Source organism: Schistocerca americana, chromosome 9 (assembly GCF_021461395.2).
Source record: "Schistocerca americana isolate TAMUIC-IGC-003095 chromosome 9, iqSchAmer2.1, whole genome shotgun sequence".
NCBI lineage: Eukaryota > Metazoa > Arthropoda > Insecta > Orthoptera > Acrididae > Schistocerca > Schistocerca americana.
In genome coordinates, this window is record NC_060127.1 from 98196274 (window position 1) to 98216176 (window position 19903).

Below are 19903 nucleotides of genomic sequence, written 5' to 3' on the forward strand. Positions count from 1 at the left end.
GGTTACACCGAAGTCGCCGCGTTATATGAACGTCCCCTGGACATTACCAAAGGCCTGACACGGTTTTTAATAGGGTATGTACCCCCCCACGGAGGGTGATGCTGCAGATTAAAAAGGTTAGTAAGGAGTTCTTGTGATGGGGTGTTCCATTCCTCCAGTAGCACAGCTCACAACTACTGGATGGCCGTTGATGCGTGTGGGCGTACTGAAATGTGTCTCCTCAACGCAGCCCACACTTGCCCGATGAGATTTAAGTCGGGTGAATGGGCAGGCCAATCCATGCGCCAAATATCTTCTCTTTCCAAGAAGTCCTTAATCTGTGCAGTTCGATGGGGTCGCTCATTGTCATTCATAGAAACCAAGTCAGGGCTGAATGCACCTCTGAAAAGAAGAACATGTCGATGGAGGACAGTCCAACTATAACGATGACCAGTGAGTGTATAGTGGTCAAAGAGTTGGAGCTCAGTAGACCCATGAATCACTGACGCTCCCCGGGCCACAGCGTCTCAACCAACAAAACGTTGACGTGCGACAATGTCTCTTGCAGCATTACATGTTCCCACCTTTTGTAGTTGTAGTATGAGGATACGCAACTACCGTTAAACCCAAACTAAAGCTCAGGAAGTATTACAAATCAACAAGCTAACAGCGCAACTAGTACTTTTACCCAATTAGTTAATTGTGTCAGATGACCATCGGCGAAGCGTGCATCAGTCAGCTTCGCGCTCGTATGAGGTAGTTTACTTTTTGTCGTCGCAGAATTTGAGCATTGCAGGCTACCGTCAGCACCAAGACCTTGCTGCATCTTTCTCCTTTCCCCTCATCTACAACGTAGTTTGTACAAAATTTTATATCAATAAATCGAAAGTAAACAACGTAATCATTTAACTCTTTCTCCACATACCGTTGATCCTGGTGACAGCTTCTTTCGTGACACCAGCCACGCAAAATTTAGCACCTTATAAAAAAGAACTAAACTCCGCCGGGATAGGTCACGAAGGCCAAACGGTGTCGACCGGCCGCCGCGTCATCCTCAGCCCACAGGCCTCACTGGATGTGGATATGGAGGGGCATGTGGTCAGCACACCGCTCTCCTGGGCGTATGTCAGGTTGCGAGACCGGATCCGCTACTTCCCGATCAAGCAGCTCCTCAGTTTGCCTCACAAGGGCACTCTCCCCTCTTGCCAACAGCGCTCAGCAGACCAGATGGTCACCCATCCAAGTGCAAACCCATCCCGACAGCGCTTAACTTCGGTGATCTGACGGTAACCAGTGTTACCACTGCGGCAAGGCCGTTGGCGTTCTAAAACTAATGCATCATATTGTTTTCGTGTAATCCGCAATTGATACAGACAAGACGGTGGCACCGTTAAATAGAACAAGATTCCACCTATAGATTGTCGTTTTCCCACATTGTCACCACCATTAAGCTCTGACGACAGCGGCCTGGTCCGGAAAACGCTGGCCACACACTCCATGAAAGTTTGAAGGTGCTAAAGCAGCCCTTTATGGTGGATGGAAGTGGACAGTTCAGATCTACAGCAGAAAAACTGTTGTCGGATCTGGCGTTATCGTGCTGCAAGCAGGAGTTTGGCCTGACCCTGGATATTAGAGTATTCAGACTAGTCAGCGTTGTCTTGTAGTGGTCCAGCTGACCCTGATAAATTTCCATCTGAGGAACCTATCACGCACGCACTTTGTGGTTACTGGGGTTGTCTAACATCTTACCTAAGGCGCTGCAGCCGGCATTCAGTTGTGCACATGATTGGTTAGTCGTAACCCGCCGATCATGGCGGATGAATTAAAAAGAATGGTTCAAATGGCTCTAAGCACTATGGGACTTAACATCCGGGCTCATCAGTCCCATAGACTCATTGATGTGTTGATAATGGCGTCTTTGTCACCTTAAAAGCATTCTTGACTGCCATCAATTGATATCAAAGCTAACTAACGTTGACGGCCGTTACAGCGTGCATTTACAGCAAGCTCGATGTGCATCCTCGTAGTGACGAAACAAGCGCCACTCTTATGCGACTCGCTCGACATCTGAGTAGACATCATCTTTCAGATGCTTAAACAAACCTACCAACTTTCCTTTACGTCGCACAGCTCCTTCTTGGCGTTTCGATTTTTTTGTCAGTGTGTGTTTAAATATCTGCTTCAATAATACAAGAAATGATACATTTAAGATTTTGAACATCTTTTCCAGGCGGATATCAGCCTGTATATATTTTAAGATATGAATAACACGAGCCGGCCGGAGTGGCCATGCGGTTCTAGGCGCTACAGTCTGGAGCCGAACGACCGCTACGGTCGCAGGTTCGAATCCTGCCTCGGGCATGGATGTGTGTGCTGTCCTTTGGTTAGTTAGGTTTAATTAGTTCTAAGTTCTAGGCGACTGATGACCTGAGAAGTTAAGTCGCATAGTGCTCAGAGCCAATTGAACCATTTGAATAACACGAATGCTGACTGGTGTTTTATTCACCCTCCTTATTCGAACTGATTAACGCCTCATTTTCGCACAGTCATTGTGCATTACGAGATCTGTACTCTTTGAATTTAATTATGTGTCTTGTGTTTTCGTAAGACGTATGACATATAGTGTTGGATGTGTAATAGCATTTTGATGTAAGTATCTCCTTACGAATGTTACACTCAAACTTTTGGCTTTGCACGTCACGTTTGTCACTGCTTCTTATTTCGTTTTTGTTTTGTGTTTCCCACACTACCGTGTGCAGGGTTTTGGACTTATGAATAAAATACAAGTCAACATTCGTCTTATGTATTTCTTAACACATTTAAAACTTCCAGACTAGAAGCTAGGACCTATGTCTTTCGCGGCAAGTGCTTTACCAACTGAGCTATCCAGGGACTCCAGAACCTCTTCTCTCACCCTGCAATTTCATGTAGCTAATGCTGAATATGAGCATGTTCATGCATAATTAGTACCACGAATAGCCGTCTTATGAGGACTTATTAATTCTAAACCGGTACAGAGGGTATTCATATTCAAAAACAAAACTTTATTAACACTGTCTGGTTTATGCTTTTGCTTTTTCTGTAAATTAACTTTTAGAAAAATGTACTAGTGGTAATTCTTTTCAAAGTCCAGTTAGCCGCTATATTAAAACTACTATCAACATCCAATGAGGCTTTATGCGGTCTCTAATAAGCGGGTCGATTGCGTCACGTCGCACTTTTCGGATATGAGCGCACAGTGAGCACGTAAATAAAATGGAGAAATGGAGTCTCCCTCCAAATGTGAAGCGCTTGCGGCCATACGATTTTTTCATTCTGAGGGCTTCCACCTTATATAATGCAGTCTACGGCGCTGTCACGAATATCTAAGTCGTAGCGGCGACTATGCAAGGAAGTAACTGGGTGGTGTGTACTAATTCTTGATTTTTTTCAGTGGTTTTCATTTCGCTACCGATTGGATCTCGGAAAAAAACCTTGTTGTAATCATCAACCTCCGCCAGTAATGTAGGAATAACATTTATAGGTGAGTTGCGGAAGTGGCTGTTGTCACAGAGTTAGGCAGTCCGCACTACCGACTTGCTCGCAGTGTGGTCTTACATCAAGGCGAAGTCTATGTTGGAAATTAATCTGTTGCTATCTGATTTTCCTATTCATCTGTATAAAAAATATTTTGTTCACCGTGGTATGTCACATGGTAAACAAATGCAGACAACCTTGTAGGTGAGGCGACCACAGCTAAGAGTAGTCATCTTGGGTATTAATCACTTCAGCTGTGTGTAGTTCTTTGTTACTGGATCGCTACCGGTTTCGTTCACCAGAAGGTGTGGCTTTTTGTGTCGCGAAACCGGTAGCGATCCAGTCATAAAGGACTACATACAGCTGAAGCGGTTATTAATACCCAATAAAAGTAATGAAATGCCTGTATCTCTGAGGCAACATCTGAAAAATACTTTCCCCACTCCTCATACTGCCCTTATTCGATCAACGATCTCTTCAGACTTGACACCGTCTGACCGTTTTTCTCGGCTTTGGCTTTAGACGGAATTGTACAGACGACGTGCAATACGAATTTCTGGTTCGCTCCAAAGAAAGTAGAGATGCTATATTACTGTATGACAAGTGTCTAATTATTTCAGAGTGAGAACACGAAATCCCTTTGATGTTAACAGCGCTCTTTTACAAACGAACTTCATTGCTGACTGAAGTTGATTGTGAACTGTTACAAAGAGCATGGAGTCAAACGACTATTAACGTTGGTGTGTGGCACTCATGAGACTGGAATCTCACTAGACACTCCCGAAGACAGCAAGGGTAAACAAATCCGAGAATATCGCTTCAACCTGATTGATAACCACCCTTCCAAACAGCTGAAGAGAATGGTGAACAGAGAAATGGAAAAGACAGTCCAGGATCTGCTACACTGTATGTTTAGCTGTAGGAAAAATAAAGGTATAACAGAGCGATGCTGATGATGCAGTATAAAACGAAAGCGAGCTATAAACTCTTTCACAGAAAATTTCAATCTAGAAAAATCGTGCCGCAATTTGAAATGGTTCAAGATGGTCGAGATAAAAAAAAAATGGGTATACGATGCAGTGAAAGACGTGTAATATACATGTACAAGAGTCGAAACAGAAAAATGAGTGTGACTGACTAAGGACACAGGGTTCCGATTAGAAAGGGTGTAAGACAGGGTTTCAATGTATTCATCCAAGAAGAAATGACAGAAATAAAAGCAGGTTTCAAGAGTGGGTTAAAAATTAAGGGTGAAATGATATCAATGATAAGATTCGCTGATGATATTGCTGTCCTCAATGAAAGTGAAGTGCAGGATCTGTTCAAATGTGTGTGAAATCTTATGGGACTTAACTGCTAAGGTCATCAGTCCCTAAGCTTACACACTACTTAACCTAAATTATCCTAAGGACAAACACACACATCCATGCCCAAGGGAGGAATCGAACCTCCGCCGGGACCAGCCGCACAGTCCATGACTGCAGCGCCCAGACCGCTCGGGTAATCCCGAGCCGCAGTACAGGATCTGTTGGATGGAAGAAACAGTCTACGGGGCACACGGTGTCGACCGAGAGTACACTGAAGAAAGACGAAAGTAATGAAGTGTAGCGGAAATCACATTAGCGATAAACTTAGCATCAAAATTGAGAATAAGTTGGAAGATGAAGTGACTGAATTGTGCTACCTTGAAAGCAGACTAACACAGGCATAGGGGAGCCTGCTGTTATGATAGACCGACCTTAATTTGAGGAAGAAATTTTCCAGAAACTACGTTAATGACCACATTTTTGTTGTAGCGAGACTGAACACCGTAACATCCAAATCCACCACAAACAAGTGTGAGGTATATCTGTTTAAAGAAGAAGAAGCCTTCCTAAGAGTCTGCATCCCTTCTGAACTAACTGTGTAAGCGTAGACCAGATCTTGACTGAAAGAAATAGTATTGAAAGCGTTTGAGCGATTTATATGAAATAAATTAATAAGAGATGGAACTGCCCCCCCCCCCCACCCTGCCCCCATGGTACACTGTTGCAGAAACAACAAAAAAGCATCCCAAGTTTAAAACGACACAATATCCACAAGATTGACAACGTTTTACTCACTCGAAATTTAGTGCGAATTTCAATGCAAGATGTTTTCAGTAGTTTCCACAATGAAACTCTGACACCAAATCTGGCGGAAAATTCAAAAAGATTCTGGTCGTGTGTAAAATATACCGGCGGCGAGAAACAATCAATAGCCTCATTGAGTGATACCGATAGTACGAAAGTACCACTACACAGGAGTTAGTAAATGCGGTTTTCCGAAATTCCTTTACCAAAGAAGACGAAAAATATATTTCAGAAAGCGAACGAAGGACAAATGCAGACATGAGTAACTTAGAAGTAGATATCCCCAGTGTGGTGAAGCAGTTTCAATTACTTAATAAAGGCAAAGCCTCCTGTCCAGATTGTATAGCAGTGAGGTATCTTTCAGAGTATGCTGATTCAATAGCTCCATACTTAACAAACAAATATAACTGTTCGCTCGACGAAAGATCCGTAAGTTGCACAGGTCACACCAGGACGCAAGAAAGAAAATAGGAGTGATCCGCTGGATTACAGATCATATCGCTGACGTCGATTTGGAGTAGGATTTTGGAATATGTACTATGTTGGAATATTATAAATTGCCTCGAAGAAAACGATCTATTGACATATAGTTCAGAAAATATGTTTCAGTTGCAACAGTTGCTGCTTTCGACAGACGTTCTCAAACTGATTCGATATTTCTAGATTTCCAGATGGCTTCCTCAGAAGCGGCTTCAAATCAAATTTCGTGCCTACGGAGTATCGTCTGAGCAGTACGACTGGATACGTTATTTCCTGCCAGACAAGTCACAGATCATAGTCACTGACGGAATGTTGCCGAGTGAAACAGAAGTGATATCTACCGCTCCCCAAGGAAGTCTTATAGGCCCTAGGCTGTTCCCAACATATTGTTACATAACAGGATATCCCCGGTGGACACTAAAAATTCTTCCAAGTTCTACCTTGGCAGTTCCCGGAAGCCGAACCATCTGTGTCAGTGACCAGTAGAAATATAGATGATTTAGGAGGCAATTTGAGCAGCTCCCTTAGATTGTTTGCACATGATGCTGTCATATACCATCTAGTAAAATCATCATAAGATCAAAACCAATTGTAAATTAATCTATACACGATATGTGTATGCTGTAAGAAGTGGCAATTGACCCTAAATAGTTAAAAGCGGGAGATCATCCACTTGAGTACTAAAAGGAAGGCACTAATTTCGGTTACACGATCACACAAATCTAAAGACAGTCAGTTCAACAAAACAGCTAGGGATTACAATTAGGAACAATCACAAAGATAATGTTGTTGGTTAGGTGAGCCATAAACTGCGTTTTACTGTCAGAACACTTAGAAGATGCCATAAATCAGCTAAAGGGACTGCCTAAGCTACGCTTGTTAGTCCTCTGCTAGAGTACTCTTGTACCGTTTGGGAACCACCAGATAGGATTAACGGAGTACATCGAGAAAGTCCAGAGAAGGGCAGCTCATTTTGTACTATCGCGTAATAGGGGAGAAGAGGTTACGCACGTGATAGGCGAGATGGGGAGTTGGCGATTATTAGAACACGGTATTTTTGCTTGTGGCGAGACGTTTTCACGAAATACCAACCAGCAGCTTTCTCCTCCGAGTGCGAAAGTGTTTTTTTGACGCCCACCTTTATAAGGAGTAGAGATCTCGTAACAAACAAATCAGAGCTAGCGCGGAAGAACTGAAGTGTTCGATTTCCCCGCTCGCTGTTCAATAGTGGAACGGTACAGGAATAATGTGAAAGTGGTCCGATGAACCCTCTACCAGGCATTAAAGTGTGAATTTCAGAGCAGTCATGTAGATGTAGATGCGTTTGGAGTACAGTATTGCATGAAAGTTAAAAAATGGAGTGTGAGAAAGCTGGAAAAGCAGAGAATCGAACCGGTTCAGATGAGTTGCAATAGAGAGAATGTCGAAAATAAGGTAGATTGACGAGATAAGAAATCAGTGGATTCGGCGAGGATGGGAAAATATGAAGAACGTGAAAAGAAGGAGAGGCAGTAATTTGTGTTAATACATCAACGAAAATTTTCGTAGTACTGGAAGGATGTGTAGAGGGTAAAAACTGTGAGAGAAGACGGAGATTGGAATATATTCAACAAATTATTGAGGAAACTGGGTGGAAGTGCAATTTTTAGATGCAGAGGCTATCATAGGAGAGGGCTTCGTGGCGGTTCGCTCATAAATTCACTCAGAAGTTCGATGACGGAAAAAACATTAAAGAAATAAAAATAAAAAACTAAATATTTAACAGGAAGATCAGAACAAAAATTACACATTAAGGCTTTTAAAGCAAGGCGTCAAGATATGGTTAAAATAACCTGGTGTAGTTCTAGAAGAAATCGGTATTCATGAGAAATGGTGGAAGACTGAACTAAATTTAGAACTCTGATTCACAAACACAAATTTGCCGGTCACCCTGCCCAACAAAATTCGGGATGAAACGAAGAAAATAAAATGTAATACAGTGAACGAATGAAGTAACACAAGGAGCACAAAAGTAAGTGCAAAATAAGTTGAACGGGGTTTTTTAGTTGGAGACAAAGAATAAAATAATTCGTTTAACCCTTCTTCTACTTTATACACGATTAATATAATATTAATAAATTCAATAGAAAGGATAAGAAACGCTAAATGGTTATGCAACTGAATGCAACAGAAAATAAAATGTGCATTACTTACTGTGGTGCAACTTGTGGGCGGTGAAGTTCCATGTCTAAAATATTCGTATATCGCATTTATTATCTGAACTTGACGTAATAAATTATTATACAGAGTGTGTGAGAACGACGTTTTAAAAATTTGTGTTCATCTCCTTACAACAAAACAAGGAAAAAATGTCCAGTAAATGTGAGCCCTAAAATACATACTTTCAAGAGCTATGACCTCTTCTACTGTAAGCTTTTTGCTCTCCTATGTTGGGAAGAGGTAATATGAACCAAAGCAAGGAAAAAAGGCCCAGTAAACATGGGCTCATAAATGCATGCTTTCAGAGTTGCTAGCACTTGTTCATCTTGGTTACAGAGAAAAATATGTCTTCTACTGAACCAGTGTCGTAGTTCTTAGGTGACGCATTTTAAAGCCAATGTCCAGTTAACATTTTTTCTTCGACGTAAGTGTTTTCTGGGTGTGGTAGCGTATCATAATGTACAAAACTACTGCTGCTGGAGAAAAAAAAAACAATCGTTTCGGCCACGATTGCAGCGGCCTTCTTCTGGGCCGAAACGTCGTTTTTTCTTTCTTGTTCCTCCAGCAGCAGTAGTTTTATACATTATGACACGGTACCACAACCAGAAAACTTTTATGTTGACTGACTCTGGCCGCGCAAGGCTACGCCATTATATTAACATTTTTTCTTGTTTTGTTCAATACGACCTTCTTCCAAAATATGGAAAGCATAGACCTTAGAGTTGGAGAGATGTGTTTTACAATATCTAAGATAAAAAAGTGTTCGAAGCCCTTGAGGTTGTAGTGGGACGCGAAATTGAAGCGTCACACATCCACCAGTGGCAGCCCAGTTCGCAGGTGAATATAAGTTTAATTTAGTGTTTTGTTTATGCATTTTGTAATATTTGTAATGTTTGTGAATTATCTAAAGTTTTGCATTTATTTTTATGTTTCATGTACGGAGAGGGCGACGCAACGAACGGAGACAGCATCTTCACTGCCGGGACCAGAGAGAAAATTGCTGGCCACCATACGTCGCGGGTCGTCAGCCAAAGAGCAACAGAAGATCCTGAACCGAGTTGTTGCGTCGTGCTTCTAAAAACTGAAAAAATAAGAATTTGTAATGTTTCTACAACAATGACGTCATAGAAAGTTTAATCATGTTGTAAATGTTCAATCCTATCTTGTCAAGGCTCATGTTCACGTCTATATGTAGTATATATGAAGATAATAAACTAGTGTATACTACAAAAGTTTTTCCGCAGCTCGTGGTCGTGCGGTAGCGTTCTCGCTTCCCGCGCCCGGGTTCCCGGTTTCGATTCCCGGCGGGGTCAGGGATTTTCTCTGCCTCGTGATGACTGGGTGTTATGTGATGTCCTTAGGTTAGTTAGGTTTAAGTAGTTCTAAGTTCTAGGAGACTGATGACCATAGATGTTAAGTCCCATAGTGCTCAGATCCATTTGAACCATTTGAACTACAAAAGTTTAAATACATGTTCCGAGAATTTATTTACGAAGAATTATATTAAGGAAGAAGTATTACTGATTTATTTGACAAGATTATTAATTTTTGACAACGTTCATCGCGAGTTTGAGTCTTAAAAATTTATGCAATGTGGTTTCAATATTTATTAAAGCATATAAGTTGCATTAATATAATTTCTGAGAAGAAACAAACGACATCTAAATTGAAAAACGTCTGCGCAAACCAATTGGACTGAGTGACGTAATTCTGCGCATACAACTCAAATGATGATGTTTTAATTACAGTTTCGTTCAAGAACCATTCAGAGACAACTTTAAAAAGAATTTAAATAATTTTGAAGTGTTTTGTAACTGACGTAGGTGACGAAGTCTGCACATGGTCATATGTCAAAAGAAAATCATTTATACAAAACTTATGTCGTTACATTTTAGAGTCAATGTTCCGTAGCCTTTTTGTTCTCGTTTTCTTGTAACAAAACTGTCTCCAAAGTTTTAAAACGAAATTTTGAAATATCCTGTGTAAACAATTAAAAAATTGCATACTTCCGTTTTACAATATTTCCAAAAAAAAGCTGAATTTTACGAACACACGCTCGACATGAGCAGATGAGAAGAAAGCGAGAAACAAAAAGAGACAGAAAACAGAACGCCAGTGCGTAATAGCTGGCTGCCTCGGAAATTCAACGGATACTGGGAAACGTTTTCGATGTCGCCTCATCTGGCGGTGTATTCGAAGCGCAACTCTCGATTTTATTGCAATCGGGCGCCCGCAACGCTAATTTCATTATACGGGATTCCCGCATAGCTTGAGTGCTACACGAACGTTATCCGCGGGAAACAGTTCCCGCTAAAAGTCGCCACCGACCGATGCGGGGGTGCGGATCGCCGACGGAAACGGCAGTTAGTGGTGCCATCGTCAGAATTACAACTCCGGAGAGAGCGGACGCTGCGGAGGCGATTACACATACGCAGCTGGATGCGGCCCGACTAAAACCTCCCACACTCTACCTCGCAGTATTGAAACTCGGTGTAGAGTTAACGCAAGCGCGGTCTGCTTGACTTTGTATGTATTCCCGGCTTCATACCGCGCGGATGAACAGCGCAACTTGCGAATTGCGTAGGTGCAGCAGTGACCCCTACGGTTATCGAAACGCAGCAACGAAGGGAGGCGTGTTGGTTTAAAAGTGGGACTGCTGTGCTGCCCTTCTTCTTAGTTTTTGTCCTGCTCATGTGGTTAGTACTGGATGCCATTATTTTATCGTTAACGTGCTATCCGCTAGCTTGGTCTGCACTGTCTTTGGATTTTGAATTCACTCCTTTTAATGATATTCACTGCAATTTCTTTTATGTTCAATATCTTGTAACGCCGGAAATGCATATTCTCCTACTTCCATCTATTGTGCTATAATTTTTTTCCTTATTTTGTTACCTGAAGATACGACATTTCTGTGTCTTTATATATTGTAATTTTTCTACTATATATATATATATATATATATATATATATATATATATATATATATATATACCCAGTCAAAATATTGGTGGGGTTAACTTGACGTTAATAATTTACATCCATCATTACTTTCTATCGAGGCAAGCGGCCTCACCCAATCCGATTCTTTAAAAGAGGTCTGTACTGCATAGTCAGATGTCATTAAGCACAGAAGAATCGAATTTGGGGAATTTATAATAGACTTCCGACTTCAGCAAATAGTTCATCTGCATATCGCCTCACGGTAGAAAAGGAAACTCTGAGGTCGCTTCCCACCCCATCTACATCTACATCTACATCTACATGGATACTCTGCAAATCATTTTTAAGTGCCTGGCAGAGGGTTCATCGAACCTTCACAATTCTCTATTATTCCAATCTCGTATACCGCGCGGAAAGAATGAACACCTGTATATTTTTCCGTACGAGCTCTGCTTTCCCTTATTTTATCGTGGTGACCGTTCCTACCTATGTAAGTCGGTGTAAACAATATATTTTCGCATTCGGAGGAGAAAGTTGGTGATTGTAATTTCGTGAGAAGATCCGTCGCAACGAAAAACGCCTTTCTTTTAACGATTTCCAGCCCAAATCCTATATCATTTCTGTGACACTCTCTCCGATATTTCGCGATAATAGAAAACGTGCTGCCTTTCTTTGAACGTTTTCGTTGTACTCCGTCAGTCCCATCTGGTAAGGATCCCACACGGCGCAGCAGTATTCTAAAAGACGACGGACAAGCGTAGTGTATGCAGTCTCTTTAGTAGGTCTTCAAAATGGCTCTGAGCACTATGGGACTTAACAGAACTACTTAAACCTAACTAACCTAAGGATGTCACACAACACCCAGTCACCACGAGGCAGAGAAAATCCCTGACCCCGCCGGGAATCGAACCCGGGAACCCGGGCGCGGGAAGCGAGAACGCTACCGCACGATCACGAGCTGCGGACTTTTAGTAGCTCTGTTACATTTTCTAAGTGTCCCGCCAATAAAACGCAGTCTTTGGTTAGCCTTCCCCACAACATTTTCTACGTGTTCCTTCCAATTTAAGTTGTTAGTAATTGTAATACCTAGGTATTTAGTTGAATTTGCGGCTTTTAGATTAGACTGCTTCATCGTGTAATCGAAGTTTAACGAGTTCCTTTTAGCACTCATGTGGATGACCTCACACTTTTCGTTATTCAGGGTCAACTGCCACTTTTCGCACCATTCAGATATTTTTTCTAAATAGTTTTGCAGTTTGTTTTGATCTTTTGATGACTTTATTAGTCGATAAACGAGAGCGTCATCTGCAAAACAACCGAAGACGGATGCTCAGATTGTCTCCCAAATCGTTTATATACATAAGGAACAGCAAAGGGCCTATATTACTACGTTGGGGAACGCCAGAAATCACTTCTGTTTCGCTCGATGACTTTCCGTCAGTTACTACGAACTGTGACCTCTCTGACAGGAAATCACAAATCCAGTCACATAACTGAGACGATATTCCATAAGCACGCAATTTCAATACGAGCCGCTTGTGTGGTACAGTGTCAAAAGGCTTCCGGAAATCTAGAAATACGGAATCGATCTGAAATTCCTTGTCAACAGCACTCAACACTTCATGTGAATAAAGAGCTAGTTGTGTTTCACAGGAACGATGTTTCCTAAACCCATGTTGACTATGTGTCAATAGTCCGTTTTTTCGAGATAGTTCATAATATTCGAACACAACATATGTTCTAAAATCCTGCTACATATCCTTCCCTAATCCGATGGGATTGATGTCCTCGCTACTTGGTCCCGTCGCACTAATCAACCAACCAACTTACTTTGAAGACTTTTAAATATGTTTTTGCGGAACTAAACCTCACACTATTCAACATTACACGCCATTTGTTCCTTCCGCACTCTTCGTTTTGCTATGAAAATTCGGACAAGAGCTCACTGCTCAATTTATCGGAATTCTTATTTCCGTGCAGCCCAAACATTTGACTAAAATATGAGAGTGAAGCGGATCCTCTTGTCAGTAAACGACACGTGAATGTGGCATCAGGACGCTGTGGTGTTGTGTGTACGTGGCTTGTTTCGGCTGCGCTCCGGCGCGGTTTTCCACCAGCCAAGCTTCGTGGGACGCCGGCGCCTGCTTGGCCCTTTCAGACTGGCAGCCGGCCACGGCGTCACGGGCCGACGCTCCACCGGGGACGCCTGGCGTCGCAAATAGACGCCGGCCAGGGCGCCACGCACACACACACACACACACACACACACACACACACTGCAACCTCTGGCAGCGCCACATGGGCCACGAACCCTGGACTCACGTAAACCGAGAAGGAGCAGCCTCTTGGCTCTAAAGGCAACGACACGGATGCGTGTCAGAAAACTGTTAGCGAACCAGGAGGGCTCAATAATACAGTACAGGGCGTCCCATGACTCCCAGTAACCACCTCGATTTTGTTGTTGTTATCGTGTTTTTGTGGTCTTCAGTCCGAATACTTGTTTGATGCAACCGCTCTCCACGCAACTCTGTATTGTAGTGGTCTTCAGTCCTGAGACTGGTTTGATGCAGCTCTCCATGCTACTCTATCCTGTGCAAGCTTCTTCATCTCCCAGTACCTACTGCAACCTACATCCTTCTGAACCTGTTTAGTGTGTTCATCTCTTGGTCTCTCTCTACGATTTTTACCCTCCACGCTGCCCTCCAATACTAAATTTGTAATCCCTTGACGCCTCAGAACATGTCCTACCAACGATCCCTTCTTCTAGTAAAGTTGGGCCACAAACTTCTCTTCTCCCCAATTCTACTCAATACCTCCTCATTAGTTATGTGATCTACCCATCTAACCGTCAGCATTCTTCTGTAGCACCACATTTCGAAAGCTTCTTTCTCTTCTTGTCCGAACTATTTATCGTCCATTTTTCACTTCCACACATGGCTATGCTCCATACAAATACTTTCAGAAACGACTTCCTGACATTTAAATCTATACTCGATGTTAACAAATTTCTCTTCTTCAGAAAGGCTTTCCTTGCCATTGTCAGTCTACTTCGAACAATCATCAGTTATTTTGCTCCCCAAATAGCAAAACTCCTTTACTACTTTAAGTGTCTCATTTCCTAATCCAATTTCCTCAGCATCACCCGACTTAATTCGACTACATTCCATTATCCTCGTTTTGCTTTTGTTGATGTTCATCTTATATCCTCCTCTCAAGACACTGTCCATTCCGTTCAACTGCTCTTCCAAGTCCTTTGCTGTCTCTGACCTCAAAGTTTTTATTTCTTCTCCATGGATTTTAATACCTACTCCGAACTTTTCTTTTGTTTCCTTTACTGCTTGCTCAGTATACAGATTGAATAACATTTGGGGAGAGACTACAACCCTGTCTCAGTCCCTTCCCAACCACTGCTTCCCCTTTATGTTCCTCGACTCTTATAACTGCCATCTGCTTTCTGTACAAATTGTAAATAGCCTTTCGCTCCCTATATTTTACCCCTGCCACCTTTAGAATTTGAAACAGAGTATCCCAGTCAACATTGCCAAAAGCTTTCTCTAACTCTACAAATGCTAGAAACGTAGGTTTACCTTTCCTTAATCTTTCTTCTAAGATACGTCGTAGGGTCAGTATAGCCTCACTTGTTCCAACATTTCTACGGAATCCAAACTGATCTTCCTCGAGGTCGCCTTCTACCACTTTTTCCATTCGTCTCTAAAGAATTTGTGTTAGTATTTTGCATCCGTGACTTATTAAACTGATTGTTCGGTAATTTTCACATCTGTCAGCACCTGCTTTCTTTGGGATTCTGCAAACCTTTTCTTCTCCGTATAACTACCAAGGGTGGCCATACTTGTCGGTAGCGGTGGGGGAGTGTCTTCACTTCCCCTTCCCCCTCCCCCAGCTCTTAGGGAAAGGAAAAAGGTATATAGAAACAGGTGCTTTTTTTTTCAAGAAAACGATCTGGAAATCGATATTACTCGGGTTATTACCAGAGTAAGGAGTGTAATTTATTAATGGGTACTAACAAGTCGTCATTCGTCTTATAAAAGTTGAGAGTGAGGTTGGTCTCCCGTTCCTAGATGTGTTGGTATACAGAAGATCTGATAACACTCTAGGTCACAGAGTGTACAGAAAGTCGACTAACACAAACTGGTATTTAGATGCCACTTCGCACCACCACCCAGCCCAGAATCCAGCAGTACACAACACTCTGTTCAAATGGTTCAAATGGCTCTGAGCACTATGGAACTTAACTTCTGAGGTCATCAATTCCCTAGAACTTAGAACAACTTAAACCTAACTAACCCAAGGACATCACACACATCCACGCCCGACGCAAGATTCGAACCTGCGACCGGTAGCGGTCGCGCAGTTCCAGACTGTAGCGCCCAGAACCGCTCGGCCGTTCCGGCCGGCAACACTCTGTCTTCCTGTGCCTTCCTTATCAGCGATGACGACAACTTGGAATCAGAGTTAAATTTTTTAAAGAGGACGTTGAAGGCAGATGGGTATGATAGTTAGTCAACCGATAGGGCTTTTAGACGGAATATTTATACCGCTAATAAGAATGGCGAGTAACCGCCTTCTCACTCCGTTAGGTTACCGTTCGTTTCTGGGGTCACTGACCGTATGAGCAGAATTCTAAAGAACAACGGTATTCAGACATCTTTCTTTAGTCAAAACAAAATAAAAGATTTTTTTCGACGGAAAACGGATGCACCTGATTGCCTCCATAATGCAGGCGTCTATCAAGTGACATGTGGTTGCGGCAAAGAGTATACAGGCGAAACGGGAAGCATTGTTAAGGAACGCATTAAGGAACACGAACGGCACATGCGGCTAAAACAAAGTGCAAAATCAGCAGCAGCGGAACATCATGAGAACTGTGGCTCTGACATCGATTTTAATAACGTAGGTCTACTGTCTAAGGAAACAAACATTTACAGAAGAAAGATCCGAGATGCGCTTGAAATTTCCAAGAATACATCTAATTTCAATAGAGAGGACGGCTATAGCCTTCCGGCATCGTAGCTCCCCGTCATCAAAGACGTGAATACACGGCCGCGGTGTGCGAGCGTCATAAACAACGCCCTGCGAGTCTCCTCAGCGGACAATAATATTTAGGGTAAACATTCCCCTCTCTTGGTCTGTCCGTTTCGAATCTAGCCAATGATGGACGACCAACCAGTAGCAGTTGCGGGAATTTCAACGAATAACCCTTCTCCAGCATAAGCGTGGAGTAGAGCCTTTTTATCCAATGACGATGGGCCGCCAATGGTATCCACAGGAGATGAGCTAACAACGCCCCTTCTTCTGCATCAGAGCGGGAATATTAGTCTATGACTATGGCCCACCAATGGTAGCCATATGAATTTGAACCAATAATATCACTTCTCCAGCACGAACGCGAGAAAACTCCTCTTTATGAGAGAACGCGACACTCGCTTCTGACAGTGTTCTAGTAGTAGTGGACACCAGAAGATCCTGAGGAAGATCCCAGCAGAGGGGTCGAAACGTCGATCATGTTAGAAGAAATATGACAGGGCCTAATAACGCAGAAGATTTTAACTTCAGTAACAACTGCCACGAAAGCCTGCAGACTTACATATTAAAAATACTCCATGGCATCAGATCTGGCCTCTCCCTCGCTACAAGTTATAGTACGGCAGCCCATGATAACTATTGCAGCCTACATGCATTTCAATGTGCTTACTCTACTGCTCTCCTTCTACAGTTTTGGCTCTCACGCTTCCCTCGACTACAAAATTGACGACTCCTTGATGGCTCAAAATTAGTCCCAACAACTTGCCAATTCTCCTGTCATAAATTTATTTCATTCCTAATGCGATCCAGTATGTCTTCTTCGGTAATCTCATCTGCTTAAATAATCTTCTGTATACATCGCTTGAAGCACATGTCAAAAGCTTCTACTCTCAATTTTTTTGACATTGTCAAACAAGAAATACGAGACCTTTTGTAAATGCTTTTCATTTATTACGGATTGAAAATGCATGAAGTCAAGATCGCACGTGAAACCTTCTTTATTTGAATGGATTACTTGTTTCGTCTAATAATCTAACCAGCATCAGATCATAAATCATTTTTTATTAATGCTTGTGTCATTACGGCTTCATTAATCGTTAAAATCTCTCTTAAAACGACAGCATCCATACATGACATATTTAAAAACAGCTTCTCATCGCTCGTGGTCAGTGTAATTTAACGATGGCCATAAAATAAAGTGGTTATGCTGTTAAAATTTGTTAACTGCTATCATAATGCCTTCGTTTTATGACCTTCGTTCTGTTAAACTGTCCACCAACGACGAAAAGCTGTTTTTAACTAAGTCGTGAATAGATGTCGTTTTAAGAAATATTTTAACGATGTATGAACTCGTAGTGCCAACAGTACTAATAAAGGATAATTTATGATCTGATGTTGGTTAGATAATTAGACGAAACTAATAATCCATCCAAATAAAGAAGATTTCACGCGCGATCTTGACTTCATGGATTTTCAATCACTAACATAAACAAAAAATTAAAAGAAAGCTTCTATTGTCATCTTATCTCTAATGCTTATCGTCCATCGCACGCAACTACAAGCCAAACAAAGATCTTCAGAAAAGACTCCTTTACACTTAAATTTATTTTCGATATCAACAAATTTCAGTCCGCATCTCGTCGTCTAACAGTTAGTGTCACTGCAAGAATCTGGTGGCCTCTGATCGAATCCTGGCCACCTCGCTTATTTTCTTCACTCGGGGACTGAGTTTTTGTGTTTCCCTTGCCATTTCATCTTATCATCAATCAATTTAAAGAAGCTCGAAATTTAGAGCGGACTTCAATGTGACATGCCTATAACAGTTTCCACAACGAAACTTTGTCTCGAAAGCTGGCAGAAAATCGAAAGAGATTCTGGTCGTATGTGAAGTATGTTAGCGGCAAGAAACAATCAATGCCTTCTTTTCCCGATAGCAATGGAGATACTATCGAAGACAGTGCTGCCAAAGCAGAGTTACTAAACACAGTCTTCTCAATGGCCTTCACAAAAGAAGACAAAGTAAGTATTCCAGAATTCGAATAAAGAACAGCTGCTAACATGAGTAACGTAGAAGTAAATATCCTCGGAGTAGTGAAGCAACTTAAATCACTTAATGAAAGCAAATCTTCTGGTCCAGACTGTATACCAATTACGTTCCTTTCGGAGTATGCTGGTGCATTAGCTCCATACTTAACAATCGTATACAACCGTTCGCTCGATGAAAGATCCGTACCCAAAGATTGTTAAGTTGCACAGGTCACACCAACTTTCAAAAAAGGTAGTAAGAGTAATCCACTTAATTTCAGGCCCATACCATTAAAGTCGATATGCAGCAGAATTCTGGAACATATATTGTGTCCCAACATTATGAATTACCTCGAAGAAAACGGTCTACTGACACACAGTCAACATGGGTTTAGAAAACATCGTTCCTGTCAAACACAACTAGCTCTTTATTCGCATGAAGCATTGAGGTCTATTGACAACGGAATTCAGATCGACTCCGTATTTCTGGATTTCTAGAAGGCTTTTGACACCGTACCACACAAGCGACTTATAGTGAAATTACGTGCTTATGGAATATCTTATCAGTTATGTGACTGATTTGTGATTTCCTCTGGGAGAGGTCGCAGTTCGTAGTAATTGACGGAAAGTCATCGAGTAAAACAGAAGTGATTTCTGGCGTTCCCCAAGGTGTTATAGGCCGTCTGCTGTTCCTTGTCTATATAAACGATTTGGGAGACAATCTGAGCAGCCGTCTTCGGTTGTTTGCAGATGACGCCCTCGTTTATCGATTAATAAAGTCATCAGAAGATCAAAACAAACTGCAAAACTATTTAGAAAAGATATATGAATGGTTCGAAAATTGCCAGTTGACCCAAAGTAACGAAAAGTGTGAGGTCATCCACATGAGTGCTAAAAGGAACTCGTTAAACTTCGGTTACACGATCAATCAATCTAATCTAAATACCTAGGTATTACAAGTACGAAAAACTTAAATTGGAAGGAACACATAGAAAATGTCGTGGAGAAGGCTAACCAAAGACTGCGTTTTATGGGCAGGACACTTAGAAAATGTAACAGACCTACTAAGGAGACTGCCTACACTACGCTTGTGCGTCCTCTTTTGGAATACTGCTGCGCGGTGTGGGATCGTTACCAGATAGGACTGACGGAGTACATCGAAAAAGTTCAAAGAAAGGCAGCACGTTTTGTATTATGGCGAAATTTGAGAAAGGGTGTCACAGAAATGATACAGGATTTGGGCTGGAAATCGTTAAAAGAAAGGCGGTTTTCGTTGCGGCGGAATCTTCTCACGAAATCAAAATCACCAACTTTCTCCTCCGAATGCGAAAATATTTTGTTGACACCGACCTACATAGGGAGGAACGATCACCACGATGAAATTCGGGGAATCAGAGCTCGTACGGAAAGATATAGGTGTTCATTCTTACCGTGCGCTATACGAAATCGGAATGATATAGAATTGTGTAGGTGGTTCGACGAACCCTCTGCCAGGCACTTAAATGTGATTTGCAGAGTATGCATGTAGATGTAGATGCAGATGTAGATGCAGATGTAGAAAATCAAATCGCCAAAGCAACGTACGTAGAAAGACTTGGGGGTCGAACTAC